Source organism: Monodelphis domestica, chromosome 2 (assembly GCF_027887165.1).
Source record: "Monodelphis domestica isolate mMonDom1 chromosome 2, mMonDom1.pri, whole genome shotgun sequence".
Lineage (NCBI taxonomy): Eukaryota > Metazoa > Chordata > Mammalia > Didelphimorphia > Didelphidae > Monodelphis > Monodelphis domestica.
In genome coordinates, this window is record NC_077228.1 from 160,548,921 (window position 1) to 160,567,674 (window position 18,754).

Sequence of the window (18,754 nt, forward strand, 5' to 3'; positions counted from 1 at the left end):
TGATTGTCATTTGTGGACTCCCTGGCATTTTGATTGCCTTCCCTAATTCTAACCTTTTCTTCTTCGGCTCTACCTTTTAGTCCAGTGATTTACTTTGAAACAGTCCCCCTTGTCCCCTCCCTTGATGTTTCCCTTTTTAGTCCCTCCCTTTTTGTTCCCTCCCCCTCCCCCCTCTCTTTCCCTCCCTTTTTGTTCTCCCTCTCCCCCTCCCCCCCTTGGTTTTCCCTTCTCCTTACCCTTGTTGGGTAAGATAGAATTCAAGATCCCAATGGATCTGGATGTTTTTCCCTCTCAGAGCTGATTTCCCTGAGATTGAGGTTTAAGTAACCCCCCCCCTCTCTTCCTCTCCTTCTTATAGGAGTTTTCTTCCCCTCCCCTTCCCATGTGAATCTTTGTGTGAGAATGATTATTCTATTTGGTCTTTCTTTACCCCCTATTTATACATTACATTTTCCCCACATGTTAGTATACATAGGTTGATATAAATGTAGTCCTTATAGAAGAGAGTTTGAGTAAAAGAAGAAGATAACATTTTCCCCTTTCCTTAATATTTACCTTTTCAGGTATTCCTTGCTCTTTGATTTTCGGTATCAAACTTTCCACAGAGCTCTGGTCTTTTCTTTGCAAAAAGTTGGAAGTCTTCTATTTTGTTGAATGCCCATACTTTCCCTTGGAAGTATATAGTCAGTTTTGCTGGGTAGCTGATTCTTGGTTGGAGACCCAGCTCTCTTGCCTTTCTGAAGATCATGTTCCATGCCTTACGATCATTCAGAGTAGAACTTGCAAGGTCTTGGGTGACCCTGATTGGCATTCCTTTATATCTAAATTGTCTTTTTCTGGCTTCCTGTAGGATTTTTTCTTTTGTTTGATAGCTTTGGAATTTGGCAATTACATTCCTGGGAGTTGTCTTTTGGGGGTTTAGTGTAGAAGGTGTTCTGTGAGCTCTGTCAGTGGCTGTATTGCCCCCTTGTTCTAGAATCTCTGGGCAATTTTCTTTGATTATATCTTGTATCACCATGTCCAGTTTGGTGTTTATTTCTGGCTTTTCTGGGAGTCCAATTATTCTTAAATTATCCCTTCTCCCCCTATTTTCCAGATCTATCACCTTGTCGGTGAGATATTTTATGTTCTCTTCTAATTTCTTGGTATTTTGGCTTTGCTTTATTGATTCTTGCTCTTTTACACGATCGTTGTCTTCCAGCTGCCTGATTCTGGCCTTTAAAGCCTGGTTTTCTTTTACAGTTTGGTCAAACTGGTTTTGTAGATGCGTGAATTTCTTTTGCATTATTTCCAACTTTTCCTCCCAGAAGGCTTCCATCTTTTTGGTCATTTCTGATTCAAATTCTTCATAGGTTTGTGGAGAGTTTCCATTTCCTTTGGAAGGTTTTGGAGCATTTTCTTTTATATTATCTTCTGTCTGCTCTGTATTTTGTATTTTGGCTCCATAGAATGTGTCCAAAGTCGCCCCTTTCTTCTTATTTTTCTTGGTATTTTGGGGCTTCTGTGGTTCTGTGGAGTTTGCCATTTCTGAATGTGGAGGATTAGTTTTTCTTGTCTCTGTCTGGTGTTCAGAGGCAGTCCTGGGCAGATGGTTCTATGAGCTTTCCCTGGGTTAAACTGAATATGCCTCACTGGAACTGGAATGGAAGGGTCGGACCACGAGGCCACACTCTCCCCCCAGCTCGCTTTCCGGAAGTTGCCTTTAGAATCGCTGGCCGTGAGGCTGTTTCGTCAGCCTGCGGGGGGATGGGCTGCAGCTAGCCCAAGCTCTGAGGGCAAGGACTTTCACTGAGACTTGGATAGCAGGATCCAGCCCGTGAGGCTGTCTTGCCCGCCCTGAGGGTTGCTGTTGTTTTGACCAGCTCTCTGCAGCGGAAGCCCCAGGCAGTAACTTTCACCGGGACTGTAGAAGGCCCTGAGGGTTCTGCTCTCTGAGCCCGGCCGGGCTGCGGCTTCCCGGAGCCTTGGACTCTGCGCTCCTACCCCTGAGGTCCGAGTGATCTCGGGTTCTGGCTTTTAAGGGGAGCTGTACCTTTTGAACCGGGTCCAGGTCCAGGAGGAGGGTTCCCAGGGTCTGTGCTGTTGATCGTTTTGAATTTCGGCGCCTTAGGAGCTTATAGTTTGAGATCGGTCGGGAAGGGTTTTCCGGAGATCTGAGCTTTAGCTTTCTCTAAGCCGCCATCTTAACCGGAAGTTCAAGGAAATCACTTTTAAAAGACTGATATATATTAATTTAAGATCGCCAAGGAATTCAGCTATGTAATTCCTAAATGAAAACTCAAGTCAGCCGTCAACCTTTTATAGAGTTTAATTACAGACAGGAGGAAGAAAGGAATTAGAGAGAGAGAGAGAGAGGGAGAGAGAAAGGGGAGAGAAGGGAATAGGGCTTAAATACCCCTTCTGTTTAGGCTGGGCCAAAGGGCCCAAGATAGCTGGGGCAAAGAAAAGAGATCAGTCCCTATTACTCATGTGACCAAAATGGAGAAACAGTCTCAGAGGCCCCCACCTTCAGCTTCCTTCAGAGCAAGCTTCTCAGAGCACCTCTCCAATCACTCAGAGCCAAAACTCTCCAACCACCCCCTCAGTCCTCAGACCCCTCTATCTTTAAGGAAACCATCCAAGTTCCCTCCCCTCAGTTCTCACATCTACCAATCACTGTCCATCAATTTCCCTGTGCCAATGGTGGCTCTAGCTTAACCCAGGACCGCCCAGAGGTCTGTGGCTTTGCACATGTCTGTTGGAGGTCATATTCTCAAATAATTAAATTTTGATCTATGCTGCAGCCCTTCCTAAATCCTGTTAGGACTGAGTGGGGTGGAAATTGTATTTTCCAAGACCTGATTCTGTCATTCCAAGTATCTCTATTGTATCAATTCTAAAATCAATCATGTCTCAAAGAAATTCCTGTTCTGTGCTTAAGCATAGGTCAAAGCCCTTTCCATTGTTCAGCAAAAGGGTTCTGTCCTAAAGTAATCTTAAGAAGGGAGGAGAAGGAACCTCCCATGCCAATGGGGTTCACATTCCAATACACTATCAGTAAGAAATTTTCCAAGTATGAAATTTCCCAATGGTGAAATTTCCAACATTTATAAGTCTAAGAAATTTTAAGGTTTACACAACTCTGAGGAAAGTGCTATTATAATCTCCATTTTATAGATGAGGAAACTGAAGAAGTTAAGTGACTTGTCCAGGATCATACAGCTAGTAGTAATGATAATCTAAGGCAGGATTCAAACCCAGTTCTTCTTAGACACCAAATCCATGAAGTCCAAGAATGCCCTTGCTTCCTGGCTATTTCTGCTCTCTGTGGGCCCAGTTGGATCCCTGGAGATGTTGAAAAGATGGTTAAGCTTCCTTCCAGTCCTCCCAAGGACATGAGTTCATCCATTCTCTCTGTGTATAACCTCTCTATCCATTGTGCCACCTCGCATACATCTAATAAGTATCTGAGGCTGAATTTAAACTCATCTTCCTGATCCAGGTCCAGCTCTGTAGTCAGCCTTGGACCTGAGTTTCCTTAAGATGTTGCCCAGTTGTGCAGGATTCCCTTCAAAAGGACCCATGGTGTTCTCAGAATACCCAGGAAGGAGCTGCTCCAATGTTGGCCATCTATAAGCTGGTTGCTTAAAGGCATGGTCTGTTTGATCAACTGTATTGTCACTGGGTCCCAGAACATGGGCATCAGGAAAGATGGAGATTTGCCCTGCTGCCTGCTCAGGAATGAATTCAAGTATTAGGAGAAAATGACTCCAACTCCCTGAGTAGAAGAAAAACAAAATCTGGTGATATGGGAGAAGAACTAGTTCTCCATTCCTGAGAAGAATCAACCTCTAAAAGACAGAAGTTCTTAGTAGAGAACTAAAGGAACTTCCTCATGGAGCTTTTTATCTTGCCAGCATCACGGACAATGCAGTAAACCTTTTCAATTTCCAGAACTAGCAAGTAAGATGGGACATGATTTGGGTAGTTTTAGGCAGCTCTGTTCATAAAGAAGTAATTGAAGAAACCTGATCATCAGTTTGCAGCAAGAATTTTACAAGAATTTGAATGGGACACACTTTCCTCAGAAGTTGACCTAAAGAAATATAAACTTCTCTGAGAATGTCCAAGTGTTCTTATTGATGTCCAGGAAGTAAAAGGCATTCAGTATAAGATTGAAGTATATGAAAAACACAATTAATACGAAAGGTTTGAAAACTATTTATTCCAACTAATTTTTCCACCAAAAATTAAGTTTGTATCATGGTAGTATAAAAACTATTATTAGAAATATTATGATGGGCCAGCAAGGTGGCTCAGTAGATTGAGAGCCAGGCTTAAAGACAGGAGGTCCTGAGTTCAAATGTGGTCTCAGACACTTTCTAGCTGTGTGACCCTGGGTAAATCACTTAACCCACATTGCCTAATCTTATTGCATTTCTGCCTTGGAACCACTACACAGTATTTATTCTAAGAGGGAAGGAAAGGGTTTTTTAAAAAGGAAAAGATATATGATGTTATTCTTACTTTTTAATTTATCAATGAATAAACACTTATTAAGCACCCCCCCCCAAATGACCTGTGTTATTCTTAGCTGTACAACACTTTTCTTTTCTATGCTTCTTTCTTGTAGCTCTTCTCCACCTATTGCCATGTCTGAGATTTTCCTCTGTATGATTTTCCTTTTCTGAGGTCACATGGTTCCCTGATACCCATGGTTCTCTGGAGGGCATGCATGTGACTTCACCAGCTTTCCCCCAGAGAACTAGAGCCTTTGTGTGTCAAACTGAGTTCCTTCTGTCTGTCTCAGTTATCATTCTCTCAGTTTCATAAATCTTCATCTTAAAGGTTAAGTTGAAGAGTATAGCCCAGGGGCCCTAAAATTATAGTTCAATCAATGGGCTATGTGAAGATGAGATTAACTCTCCCCTGCCCATTTTTAGATTTAATCACCAGAAGTGTGTATATACCCCACTTATCCTTAAATATGGGGAGGTCTGTAACCCACATGTGCTATAGTGAGTGATGAATCAGAATCAACTGACTGCCCTCTGAGCAATCCTAAGCAAAGCCATAGCTACAACTGGTCCAGGTGAAGTGTAAGGAAGGCACAGGAAGTGATGAAAGGAAGGTCTTTAAAAGTGGCAAGAACTTCCTGTGACCAGCTCTTTCACCTTGGAACTCGGCTTTGAATGAGCTCTGGCTTGGGGACCTCAAACTGCTCTTCAATTTTCCCTTAGAACTACCATGTGGGTGAGTGAAAAAGGCTGACTCCCTTTCCTGACTTTCTGGAGGTATTAGCCTTGGGAGAGGCCCCTCCTCTTGGAGAAGGCCTTGTGGCTAAAACCCTTGTTTAATTTAACTTTGGGCCTCCTTTGCTGGGGCCCTCAAGCCTTGCCTGGTTCCCATCTGCCTGAGTAATTATCTACTCTCTCTTTTATTTCCTTACTTTCACTCTTTCTCTTTTTGCAAATAAACTACCATTAAAAAGTCATTCTGACTTGAGTAACATAATTTTATTGACCACACTCATATTTTTAGTCCAACCTTTTTATTTTAACCTTTACAACTAAGGAGTCTCCAGAAGCAAAGAAAATTCACATCTTATCAAGTAGATACCAACAGTTCCAGAACAAATCTAGTTAAGGGATTTAGCATCTCACTGGCACTTACCTGGTTCACATTCTGCTTACTCTAGCATCATCTTTTACAGCTTATTTTTTTAAAACCCTTACCTTCCATCTTAGAATCAATACTAGGTATTGGTTCCAAGGCAGATGAACAATAAATGCTAAGCAATGGGGGGTTAAGTGACTTGCCTGGGATCATACAATTAGTAAGTGTCTGAGATCAGATTTGAATATGCAGCTTATTTTTAAGCAATAGGAAGTAATGTCAGAAAAGCAGTAGGTATAGTATATGCCAGGCATTGCACTAAGTGTGGGGGCTACAAATACAAGCAAAATGAAAGACAATCCCTGCCCTCACAAAACTTGTTTTCTAATGGGGGAGCCCAAAAGAGGGATAGGGAGAGAAGAGCAAGGAAGTTACCTTAGTGAGGATATGCTGGCAAAGTCCAGAAAATCAGAAGCAGAGTGGGGAGGAAAATTATATTTGACCAACTTGAATTCTTCCCCTAAATGGAAGCTCCAGAAGAAACTTATCAGTGGGAGAAGGGAGCTGGCAAAATAAAGGGATGTCTCAGGGTAAAAGGGTTTCAGGGGAAGATGTATATTCCAGGGAGATGAGCCCCCAGGCACCGAGGAAAGTTCTAGCAACTGAGGCATGAAGGCAAAGTGTCAAGAAGTAGTCATGAGAGAGTTCTGCATTGTAATCAAAAGCATTGATTCCAAATTCTTATTCTGCTCCTTACATATATGTGACTTTGGAAAATTACTCTGAGTCTCAGTGTCTGAGTTCATCTGTCAAATAAAGGGAAAGAATTAAAGTATATATGTAAGACTCCTCTTAGTTCTAAATCCCATGATCTTATAGGAATGTGGTTTGCCCTAAGTTTCTTTAGAAAACTCAACATGGTTCTGTGAGGTCTAGTATTTTATCTGACACTGCTGCTTTCTATACTGGACCTTAGGGACTCCCATAGGGTCCTCCATCATTTGCATTGAGGCTTTAAGAGGCAGTAGAAATAGTATTCTCAAAGGATGAAAAAGTAACACTTTGAGGATCTTAGTTTTGTTGGAATGGGTATAATCAATAGGTTAAGGGGAGCACATTAACATTAAAACAAACGACTTAGTAGACAGTCTTCCAGAAGTGGTGACTAACAAATTGGTGATGCCCCACCCCTTAAATCCAGTCTAGATATCAATAGATCTGTGTTCATATCTTTTCCACCTTATAAGAACTTGCAGGACTTGCCCTTTGAAAGTATAGTTTTCAAAAACCCAGTCGCCTTGTCACTACAATGAAGCATTGGGGGGGGGAAGGGGGTTAGGTGGGGGGACTCTAATGGAGAGAGAAGGTAATGCTCTAAACATGCTAAAAGGAAGGGGAGAGGAGCTGGAAATGAGTTGGGAAGATTCCGGACCACCATGCCTATCACCTTGGAGAAGACTGTTGTGTGGAGACCATTAAGAAAACCCGGTGATTTTTTAACCTGAAATAAGAAACTAAGTCTAAATATTAAGATTCTCCTCCTCAGAAAGCTATCTACTTAATACATATATAACCCAGATCAAATTGCTTGCCAGCTCTGGGAGAGAGAAGGGAAGAGAAGAAGGGAGACAATTTGGAACATATAACTTTGGAAAACATATGGAAATTTATTACATGTAATTTGTCAAAACAAGACAGAAAAGTCAGCTGAAAAACAGGGTTAAAGGAACAAAGACACCAAGTATGGAGGGTGCATCATGATGGAGAAATTCAGAGGAGTACAGTCAGATGGGAAGGGAAGAAATGGTTAACCTGGTCACTCTCCTTAAATGAAAATTCTAGGAGGAGATATTTACATACTTTCATATTTTTTGTGTTTGATACTTCTTAAATCTTTTAGAATTTCTCCAATGCCATTCCTGTCCTAGACCCCAAAGTACAATAGTGTAGGAATTGATTCTGAGGTTGCTGAGGGTGTCAAAGCTGGCAGAGAGGCTGAAAGTGATGAGGCTGTCATTAGCCTTGGCAGAGCTAAAGATCCTTGGCACATACACCCATGGGCCCCCCCTTCCCTGGGGATACCTGACACCCACTGTATGTCAGCAGGAATATAAATTAAAGCCCTTGACAGGCTGGCTCCAGGCTATCTTTCCAGGCTTATCATGAATGAATCTTCTTCACATGCTCTTCAGTCCAGCTAAACTGTCCTACTTGCTGTTTCTGCTACTTGACAATCCATGACTTCCTTGGTGTCTTTGCCCAGTCATTTCCTGATGCCTGGAACCAGGGACACCTCATCCTCACCTGTGTGTTCACGGGGTGGTTCAGGTACCCAGGCTTTTCATAATCGTTCCAGGTGAAAGTGATCCCTAACATCTCTGATCTAACCACCAGAGGGAGCACGTGGGTGAGGTGAGGTCCTAAGGTGGCATCACAAGGTACATGAGCAATTGGAGATCTCCAGCTCAGCTGCCACCAGCAGCAACTTTGATTTTCCCACTACCTATTGTTTTGGGCTTGCCACTGCCTTTGCCCAACCCCACCCCCCAAGGTGGAAGTTATCTAGGGATTCATTGTTGTTGTTCAGTTGTTTCAATCTTTAAAAAAACCTTTTTGGGGTTTTCTTAGAAGAGATACTGGCATGGTTTGCCATTCTTTCTCTAGCTCATTTGACAGATGAGGAAACTGAGGCATACAGGGCTAAGTGACTTGCCCAGCTAGTAACTATCTAAAGCTCAATTTTAAAATTAGGAAGATGGAGCCTTTCTGATTCAAGACCCAGCACTGTGCCACCCTAGAGATATCTAGGGATATATCAGGCTTTCTATTTTAGGATATTTAAAAAGTTTTTTTGCCATGTTTAGGAAGCTCTAACACCAGTCGCTCTACTTTGCCTTCCCTCTTGGCTCCTGTTCCCAGATCTATATTGGTTGAGCTAAATGTGAATTTATGTGATAACCATTCTGTGCTAATGTACCAATTTGCTCTCAAACTTTTGGACAGGCTCCATTGGGATGGCTAGTCTTTTTTTTTTTAATTTTATAGTATTTTATTTGATAATTTCCATGCATTATTCATTAAAGACAAAGATCATTTTCTTTTCCTCCCTCCCACCCCCCGTAGCCGACACGTGATTTCACTGGGTATCACATGTGTTCTTGATTCGAACCCATTGCCATGTTGTTAATATTTGCATTAGAGTGTTCATTTAGAGTCTCTCCTCTGTCATGTCCCCTCAGCCACTGTAGTCAGGCAGTTGCTTTTCCTCGGTGTTTCTACTCCCTCAGTTTGTCCTCTGCCTATGGATAGTGTTTTTTCTCCTAGATCCCTGCAGATTGTTCAAGGACATTACACTGCCAGTAATGGAGAAGTCCATTACGTTCGATTATACCACAGTGTGTTTGTCTCTGTGTACAGTGTTTTCCTGGTTCTGCTCCTTTCGCTCTGCATCACTTCCTGGAGGTTGTTCCAGTCTCCACGGAATTCCTCCACTTTATTATTCCTTTTAGCACAATAGTATTCCATCACCAACATATACCACAATTTGTTCAGCCATTCCCCAATTGAAGGGCATCCCCTCATTTTTCCAATTTTTGGCCACCACAAAGAGCACAGCTATGAATATTCTTGTACAAGTCTTTTTCCTTATTATCTCTTTGGGGTCCAAACCCAGCAGTGCATTTGCTGGATCAAAGGGCAGTCTTTTAGCGCCCTTTGTGCATAGTTCCAAATTGCCTTCCAGAATGGCTGGATCAGTTCACAACTCTACCAGCAATGAATTAATGTCCCTACTTTGCCACATCCCCTCCAGCATTCATTACTTTCCATAACTGTCATGTTAGCCAATCTGCTAGGTGTGAGGTGATACCTCAGAGTTGTTTTGATTTGCATCTCTCTGATTATAAGAGATTTAGAACACTTCTTCATGTGCTTATTAATAGTTTTGATTTCTTTATCTGAAAACTGCCTATCCATGTCCCTTGCTCATTTATCAATTGGGGAATGGCTTGATTTTTTGTACAATTGATTTAGCTCTTTATAAATTTGAGTAATTAAACCTTTGTCAGAGGTTTTTATGAAGATTTTTTTCCCAATTTGTTGTTTTCCTTCTGATTTTAGTTACATTGGTTTTGTTTGTACAAAAGCCTTTTAATTTGATGTAGTCAAAATTATTTATTTTACATTTTGTGATTCTTTCTATGTCTTGCTTGGTTTTAAAGTCTTTCCCCTCCCAAAGGTCTGACATGTATACTATTCTGTGTTTACCCAATTTACTTATGGTTTCCTTCTTTATGTTTAAGTCACTCACCCATTTTGAATTTATCTTGGTGTAGGGTGTCAGGTGTTGATCAATTCCTAATCTCTCCCACACTGTCTTCCAATTTTCCCAGCAGTTCTTATCGAATAGTGGATTTTTGTCCCAAAACCTGGGATCTTTGGGTTTATCGTATACTCTCTGGCTGAGGTCACTTGCCTCCAGTCTATTCCACTGATCCTCCTTTCTGTCTCTTAGCCAGTACCAAATTGTTTTGATGACTGCTGCTTTGTAATATAGTTTGAGGTCTGGGACTGCAAGGCCCCCCTCATTTGTGTTTTTTTTTTCATTATTTCCCTGGATATCCTTGATCTTTTGTTATTCCAAATGAACTTTGTTATGGTTTTTTCCAAATCAGTAAAGAAATTTTTTGGGAGTTCCATGGGTATGGCACTAAATAGATAAATAAGTTTGGGTAGGATGGTCATTTTTATTATATTGGCTCGTCCTACCCATGAGCAGTTAATGTTTTTCCAATTGCTCAAGTCTAGTTTTAGTTGTGTGGCGAGTGTTTTGTAGTTATGTTCATATAGTTCCTGTGTTTGTCTCAGGAGGTAGATTCCTAGGTATTTTATTTTGTCTAAGGTGATTTTGAATGGGATTTCTCTTTCTAGTTTTTGCTGCTGAGCTGTGTTGGAGATATATAGAAAAGCTGATGACTTATGTGGGTTTATTTTGTATCCTGCAACTTTGCTAAAGTTGTTGATTATTTCAATTAGCTTTTTGGTTGAATCTCTAGGATTCTTTAAGTAGATCATCATGTCATCTGCAAAGAGTGATAACTTGGTCTCCTCCTTGCCTATTTTGATGCCTTCAATTTCTTTTTCTTCTCTAATTGCTACTAGTAGTGTTTCTAGTACAATGTCAAATAGTAGAGGTGATAATGGGCATCCTTGTTTCACTCCTGATCTTATTGGGAATGCATCTAGTTTATCCCCATTGCAGATGATATTAGCTGATGGTTTTAGATATATACTGTTTATTATTTTTAGGAATGACCCTTCTATTCCTATGCTTTCTAGTGTTTTTAGTAGGAATGGGTGTTGTATTTTATCAAAGGCTTTTTCTGTGTCTATTGAGATAGTCATGTGGTTCTTATTGGTTTGCTTGTTGATGTGGTCAATTATGTGGATGGTTTTCCTAATATTGAACCAGCCCTGCATCCCTGGTATAAATCCCACTTGATCATGGTGGATGACCCTTCTGATCACTTGCTGGAGTCTTTTTGCTAGTATCCTTTTTAAGATTTTTGCATCTAGATTCATTAGGGAGATTGGTCTATAGTTTTCTTTCTCTGTTTTTGACCTGCCTGGTTTTGGAATCAGTACCATGTTTGTGTCATAAAAGGAGTTTGGTAGAACTCCCTCTTTGCTTATTATGTCAAATAGTTTGTATAGTATTGGGATTAACTGTTCTCTGAATATTTGATAGAATTCACTGGTGAATCCATCAGGCCCTGGGGAGTTTTTCTTAGGAAGTTCTTTGATGGCCTGTTGGATTTCTTTTTCTGATATGGGATTATTTAAGAATTCTATTTCTTCTTCTGTTAGTCTAGGCAGTTTGTATTTTTGTATATATTCATCCATATCACTTAAATTGGTATATTTATTGCCATATAATTGGGCAAAGTAATTTTTAATGATTGCCTTAATTTCCTCTTCATCGGAGGTGATGTCCCCCTTTTCATCTTTGATGCTGTTAATTTGCTTTTCTTCCTTCCTTTTTTTAATTAGATTGACCAGTACTTTGTCTATTTTGTTTGTTTTTTCAAAGTACCAGCTTCTTGTCTTATTTATTAAATCAATAGTTCTATCACTTTCAATTTTATTAATTTCTCCCTTAATTTTTAGGATTTCTAGTTTGGTTTTCTGCTGGGGGTTTTTTATTTGGTCACTTTCGAGTTTTTTTATTTGCATTTCCAATTGATTGATCTCTGCTCTCCCTGGTTTGTTAATCTATGCACTCAGGGATATGAATTTACCTCTGATTACTGCTTTGGCTGCATCCCAAAAGGTTTGAAAGGATCTCGCCATTGTCATTTTCCTCGATGAAATTATTAATTGTTTCTATGATTTCTTCTCTAACTACATGATTTTGGAGTATCATATTGTTTAGTTTCCAATTAGTTTTTGATTTGGTTTTCCATGTACCCTTACTGATCATTATTTTTATTGCCTTGTGGTCTGAAAAGGCTGCATTTATTATTTCTGCTTTTGTGTGCTATGTTTCTGTGACCTAATGTATGGTCAATCTTTGTGAATGTGCCATGTGGTGCTGAGAAGAAGGTGTATTCCTTTTTATCCCTATTTATTTTTCTCCATATGTCTATTAATTCTAATTTTTCTAAGATTTCATTCACTTCTTTTACCTCTTTCTTATTTATTTTTTGATTTGATTTATCTAAATTTGATAATGGTTGGTTCAGGTCTCCCACTAATATGGTTTTACTGTCTATTTCTTCTTTCAATTCTCCTAGTTTCTCCATTAGAAATTTGGGTGCTATATTATTTGGTGCATATATGTTGATTAATGATATTTCCTCATTGTCTATAGTCCCTTTTAACAAAATATAATTACCTTCCCTATCCCTTTTGATCAGGTCTATTTTTGCTTTGGCTTTATCAGATATCATGATTGCCACTCCTGCCTTCTTTCTGTCAGTTGAGGCCCAGAAGGTCTTACTCCATCCTTTAATTCTGACCTTGTGGGTGTCTACCCGCCTCATGTGTGTTTCTTGGAGACAACATATGGTAGGGTTTTGGATTCTAATCCATTCTTCTAATTGTCTATGTTTTATGGGTGAGTTCATCCCATTCACATTCAATGTTATGACTGTCACTTGTGGACTCCCTGGCATTTTGATATCCTTCCCTAATTCTAACCTTTCTTCTTCAGCTCTACCTTTTAGTCCAGTGATTTACTTTAAATCAGTCCCCCTTGTATTTCCCTTTCTACCCCCCTCCCTTCTTATTCCCTCCCTTATTTTCCCCTGAGGTCTTTTTAAAATTTCTCCCCCACCCTCTCCCTCCCTTGTACTGCTTCCCTCCCCACCAGTCTATTTTTTACCCTTCTACTCCCCTATAGGGCGCAAATCTATTCTCTTCCCCAATGGATTGGATTGTTCTTCCCTCTTTGGGTCAGTTTCAAAGTACGTAAGAGTTGAATATTTCCTATCTCCAACCTCTTTACCCTTCCAGTGTATCGATGTTCTCCCCCCTCCCGCCATGAGCTTATTTGTGACATATAAATTTACCCCCATTTGTTTCTTTTCCCATTTCTTTTAGTCATAACCTCTTTTCTTTTTTAGCTTTAGTCATGTATATATATATATATACATACACATGTATATGTATTTATGCATGCATATATCTATATACCTATTTATGTCTTGTCCTTTCATCCTATACAGTTTGTCACTGTTCCCTCTGTGTGTAGTTCTTCTAGCTGCTTAGGTGATAGCAACAGTTTTTAAGAGTTGTCAATGACCTCTTTTCTTATAGGGATACATATCATTTTAACTTATTGAGTCTCTTAAAAAAAACCTTTTTTGTTGTTGTTGTTGTTTTTCCCCTCTTTTTTAATTACCTTTTGATGATTCTCTTGAGTTCTGTGGTTGGACTTCAAATTTTCTGTTCAGGTCTGGTCTTTTATTTATGAATGCATGGAACTCTTCTGTTGTGTTAAATGACCATACTTGCCCCTGTAAGAATATAGTCAGTTTTGATGGGTATTTTATTCTTGGCTGTAGACCTAGTTCCCTTGCTTTCCGGAATATCATATTCCATGCCTTTCAGTCCTTCAGTGTGGTCCTGTGTTATCCTCACCATGTTTCCATGATATCTGAATGGTTTCTTCTTGGCAGTTTGTAATACCTGTTCTTTCATCTGATTGTTTTTTAATTTGGCTATAACATTTCTTGGTGTTGTCAGTTGGGGATTAAATACAGGGGGTGATCTGTGGATTCTTTCAATCTCCACTTTCCCCTCTTGTTCTAGGATTTCGGGACAGTTTTCCTGAATAATTTACTCTAGTATTATGTCCAGGCTTTTTCTTTTGTTGTGGTCTTCTGGTAGTCCAATTATTCTTAAATTGTCTCTTCTTGAACGATTTTCTAAATCGTCTGTTTTGTGAATGAGATGCTTCACATTTTCTTCAATTTTTTTCATTCTTTTTGTTTTGTTTTATAGTGTCCTGCTGCCTTGTGAGGTCATGTGATTCTAGTTGTTTTACTTTGGTTCTTAAAGATTGGATTTCATCTTTGGCTTTTGGTCGTCTTTTTCCTTCTGGTCTGAGTTTCTTTGAAGATCATCTTTCATCCTCTTTATCTCGTCTTTCATCTCCTATGCCTCATCTTTCATCTCCTTTGCCTCATTTTCCAGCTGGATGATTTTGGCTTTCAGGACACTATTTTCTTGTTTTAGTTCAAGTGCCTCCGTTTCCAGATGACTTATCTTAATTTTTAAGTTCTTTTCCCAATTGTCTTCAGCTTCTCTTAGTTGTGTTTTGAGTTCTTCCACAGCCTGTATCCAATTCGCTGGGATTTCTGGTTTATCATTTGCTGATCTCTCCCCCTCTGTTCCATTTGGTGAGTAGTAGCTGTCTATTGTAGTTTTTTTCTTCTGTTTCTGTTGTTTGTTCAAATTCACCCCTTCTTTCCTCCCTGTATTTGTCTGTGCTCTTGTTCCTCTCATTTTTTTGTTTTTTGGGGACTTCTATCAGTCTCCCCTCTTGGAGCTTTAACAGAGGATCTCTTGGTGTAATCTCTGAGGGAGGGTTGTTGGGGGTTTGAGCTTTCCCGTCCTTTGGAGGCTTTTGATTGGCTTAAAGTCCAGCAGTCAATGAGGATGGATGGGGAGCCCGGGCTTCCCTGTGTTCTGGAGACTTTTGATGGGATTGAGTTCAGCTTAGTTGGGCTGGGTTTACTCTGAGTTTTAAACTTCCTGGATGGCTGGAGCAGATATGGAGGATCTCTAAAGCTCTGGCCAGGCTGCCAGGTCTATGCTCCTTCTAAGCTGCCATCTTGACTTCGCCTCTAGGTTTCTGTTTTTTCAGAAGACCCAGCTCTCTAAGGGGGGAGGGGTTGTTGCTTGCCTGGACTCTGAGGGCTCCTGATGGGATTAGGTTCAGGTGGTGTGGGCCTAATGATCCCGGAGCCAAAAAAAGGAAGAAAAAAAAAGCAGCAACCTCCTCTTCCACAATCTGTGTTGAGTGCCCAGAAACTGGCCCGGGTTCCTTTCAAGGTAAGCTCTTTGGAGCAACCCCTTTGCCAGCCCTGAGTTTTCTGTCCTTTCAGTAGCTCTGAGGGCTCCTGATGGGATTGGGTTCAGCTGGTGCCCTAAAGCTGGGACCTCCCTTGTGACTCAGATGGAAGGACCCAGCCAGGGGGCTACAGGCTTCCCCCTTCTCTCTATGTTTCCCTGTGTTGGGCGCCCCGGAGACTGGCTCAGGTTGCTTTCATGGTGAGTCCTCAGACCCCTGAGGTTCCCGCTGCTGCCGTGGGCTCAGCACTCTGGGTTGGGGGGGATGGGTCCTGGGACCTTCTTTCTGTCTACCCCTTAGATCCGAGTGATCTAGGGTTCTGGCTTTTGGGGTGTGGTACCTTTTGATCCAGATCCAGGAGGAGGTTTCCCCAGGTCTATCCTGTTGTTCAGCTTGAATTTCGGTGGCCTAGGAGCTCTCTGTTTGCAATCGGTAAGGAAGGGTTTCCGAGGTCTGAACTTTCGCTACTTCTACACCACCATCTTGACTGGAAGATTCAATTGTACATTGTGCATAAGTGGCTTCTAAAACTAAAATTCACAAGCCCACTCCAGGATGCTTCTCAATAACAACTGGCCAGTGGATACCACTGAATCTTAGCAAAGGCAATTACTAAGATGGTACAGTAAAAGTAGGAGTCAACAAGAGTTTAAGTACTTATTATGTGCCAAACTCTATGCCAAGCACTGGCACTAAACATTTTCTTGGGGGTAAAGGGGGAAAAAACAGTCCCTTTTCACAAGAGCTCATATTCTAATGGAGGTGGCAATACAAAAATAATTATGTACATACAAGATACACACAAAGTAATTTAAAGGTAATTTCAGTGGGAAGGTACTAAATGAGGGGGCAGGGCTGGAAGAAGGCTTCTTGCAGAAGGTAAGATTCGAACTGAATCTTAACAGAAACCAGGAAGCAATTTCATCACTTTTTATGCCACAATCATGTGGCATATATGCCACATATGCACATATATGCCACAATTACATTCAGATACAATAATTTCTTTAACTATTCTCCAATAGAAAGGCATCACCTTATTTTCTAATTTGGGGCTACCACAAAAAAGTTACTATAAATCTTTTTGTATGCCTGTATCCATTTGTCTCTTTCTTTGCTTTCATTAGGAGTATTAGCCTAACTTATGCACAGTTTGTCAGCTTTGGAGACAGAGTTCCAAATTGCTTTCCTAAATGACTAAACTAATTCACAAATCCACCAAAAGAGTACTAGTATACACCTCTTTAACAATCAATTCTCCATTACCAGGGCTAGTAACTGTCTTCTCAGTTGCCAGCTTTGAAGAAACTAGGAAGTGCAGTAAATAGAGTTTTGAGAGAAGAGATAACCTTTAATACATTCAGCTCTCCTGGGAGAGGTAAGAAGGGAGTAGAATAACTTGTCCCTAATTCTCCAAGGCCACTCCCCCAACTGGGTACTTCTACTTGGGATTTTGAGATCCCTAGAAAATTAGTTGACACCTACTCTTAAGGTTCTATTGGGAAACTCTAAGAGTATGAGATTATGATTCATGAACCCAGGTCTGGTTTTCTTGACATTATTAATCAGCAGGTCAACTCTATTAGCTTAGAAAAGGCATTTACTGGGAAGCATAGGGGAAAAAATAGGTGTAAGACATTTTTGTAAACTAAGCAACACTCTCCCCTACATACACAAACTCAGTGATGAGATTTGGGCTTAAGCTTAAAGTACAATGTTAGAGGCAAATGTATAAAGGTCACATGTAGCCAGTTAGAATACTCACCTACTTCTGGTCCCAGAAATCCCTTTTTCCCATGTCAACATCCCACCAAGTTTCCCTTAGGTCACTTTTAAGAATGCCTTTCTAAGGAACAGAACCAGGAGAACATTATACACAAAGACTGATACACTGTGGTACAATCAAATGTAATGGACTTCTCTACTAGCAGCAATGCAATGATCCAGAACTTTTCAGAGGGACTTATGAGAAAGAACATTATCCACATTCAGAGAAAGAACTATGGGAGTAGAAACACAGAAGAAAAACAACTGCTTGATCACATGGTTCAATGGGGATGTGATTGAGGATGTAGACTCTAAGCAATCACCCTAGTGCAAATATCAATAATATGGAAATAGATCTGGATCAATGACACATGTAAAACCCAGTGAAATTGTGTGTTGGCCACAAGAGGGGGGTGGAGGGAAGGGAGGAAAAGAACATGAATCTTGTAATCATGGAAAAATACTCTAAATTAATTAATTACATAAAAATTTCCAAATTAAAAAAGGTTGTTTTTCTAGAATCCATGTCCTTTACTTCTTTCTATAATGCAATGTCTCAATCCCTGAAGTTGCTGTCTTTCATAGGTGACTTTCTCCTTCCATATCTTCCTGTGATGGTATCCTATATCTAGTTCCTATAGGCCCTTTAAGTATTAAAATTAGGATCAAAGTTAGAGCCCAGAAAATGGAAGCTGTGTGAGGCCACCTCTGACAAGAGAGCAGGTATCTGAGTCACTCAAGACTCCTAAATCCTTGCCCTCTCTATTTGGAGATCACATGCATTTGGTTATGTATGTATGTATATGTTCATTCTCCCAACAGACTGCCTCCTTAAGGGTAAGAACTGTTCCTTTCCCTTTTTCCTTTGTATCTCTGGTGTCTAGATAATGCTTGGCCCATGGGTACACAAAGGAAACCTTTAACAAATGTTGGTTTATTGGTTGACAAATGTTACTTTGCTTCTTGCTTGAGATGACAGAAAATAAAATATTCAGGTACTTGTGAAGGCTCCAGGCTTTGAAAACGTTGTTTTACTGACTTTGAAAAACTATAGAGAAAGGTGGCAGAATTAGTTATTACTTGAGCTATTTATTCTACTTGGTTCCAATATCACTGTTTTTTTTTTCATTTGAATTTAACCCATTGGATGATCCTCTTTGTTAGGTTTTCCAGTGAAAATGGACAAGAGTTGCTTAGGATGAACAGGGAAGGATGTTGCAACTTGCATTAATGGAGAAAATTTCTGCACTGAGGCAATTACAGTTTCAGTGGAATATTGAGGAATATTGGAGTCAGTTATGAATCCAAACAGGGTCCATGATCCTTTGCCAGGGAGATTTTCTCCATGCACTACAATATATATACATGGAATGGGATGACGTGGGTAGGGGTTCCAGGAAATGGAGGTGAAAGTTGTAGCGAGAGGATAATTATACATGTAGAACCTGGATCAAATTGCTTACCATCTCTGAGAGGAGGGAGGGGAATTGAATGTTAAAAATTATTACATATAATCTGGAAAATAAAATATCTTTGAATGAAAAAGAGAAAGTTGTAGCAAGATTGAATTTAAAAGTTTTTGAGCATGTGATTGCACTGTATTATTAGAACCTTGACCTCAATCCAATTCCCCCCTGACATTTGCTTATCAACACTACTTGAACCTTTACTGAAATTTACATTCACCATACCATCAGCATAACCCCAAGCAGAGTAGTTTGGGGAAAGGGAGAATTATGAAAAATATTTCCTCTAGTACATCTCTTGGGATTTGGGGATAACTTCAGTGTAGTAGAAAGAGCATTGGTCTTGAAATCA

General features: G+C 40.3%; 1 pseudogene; it reads left to right on the forward strand.

Moving 5' to 3' along the window:
* The first annotated feature begins 3,632 nt into the window (after nt 1–3,632).
* Nucleotides 3,633–4,180, forward strand: LOC130456989 (dihydrofolate reductase-like; annotated as a pseudogene).
* The last annotated feature ends 14,574 nt before the right edge of the window (nt 4,181–18,754 follow it).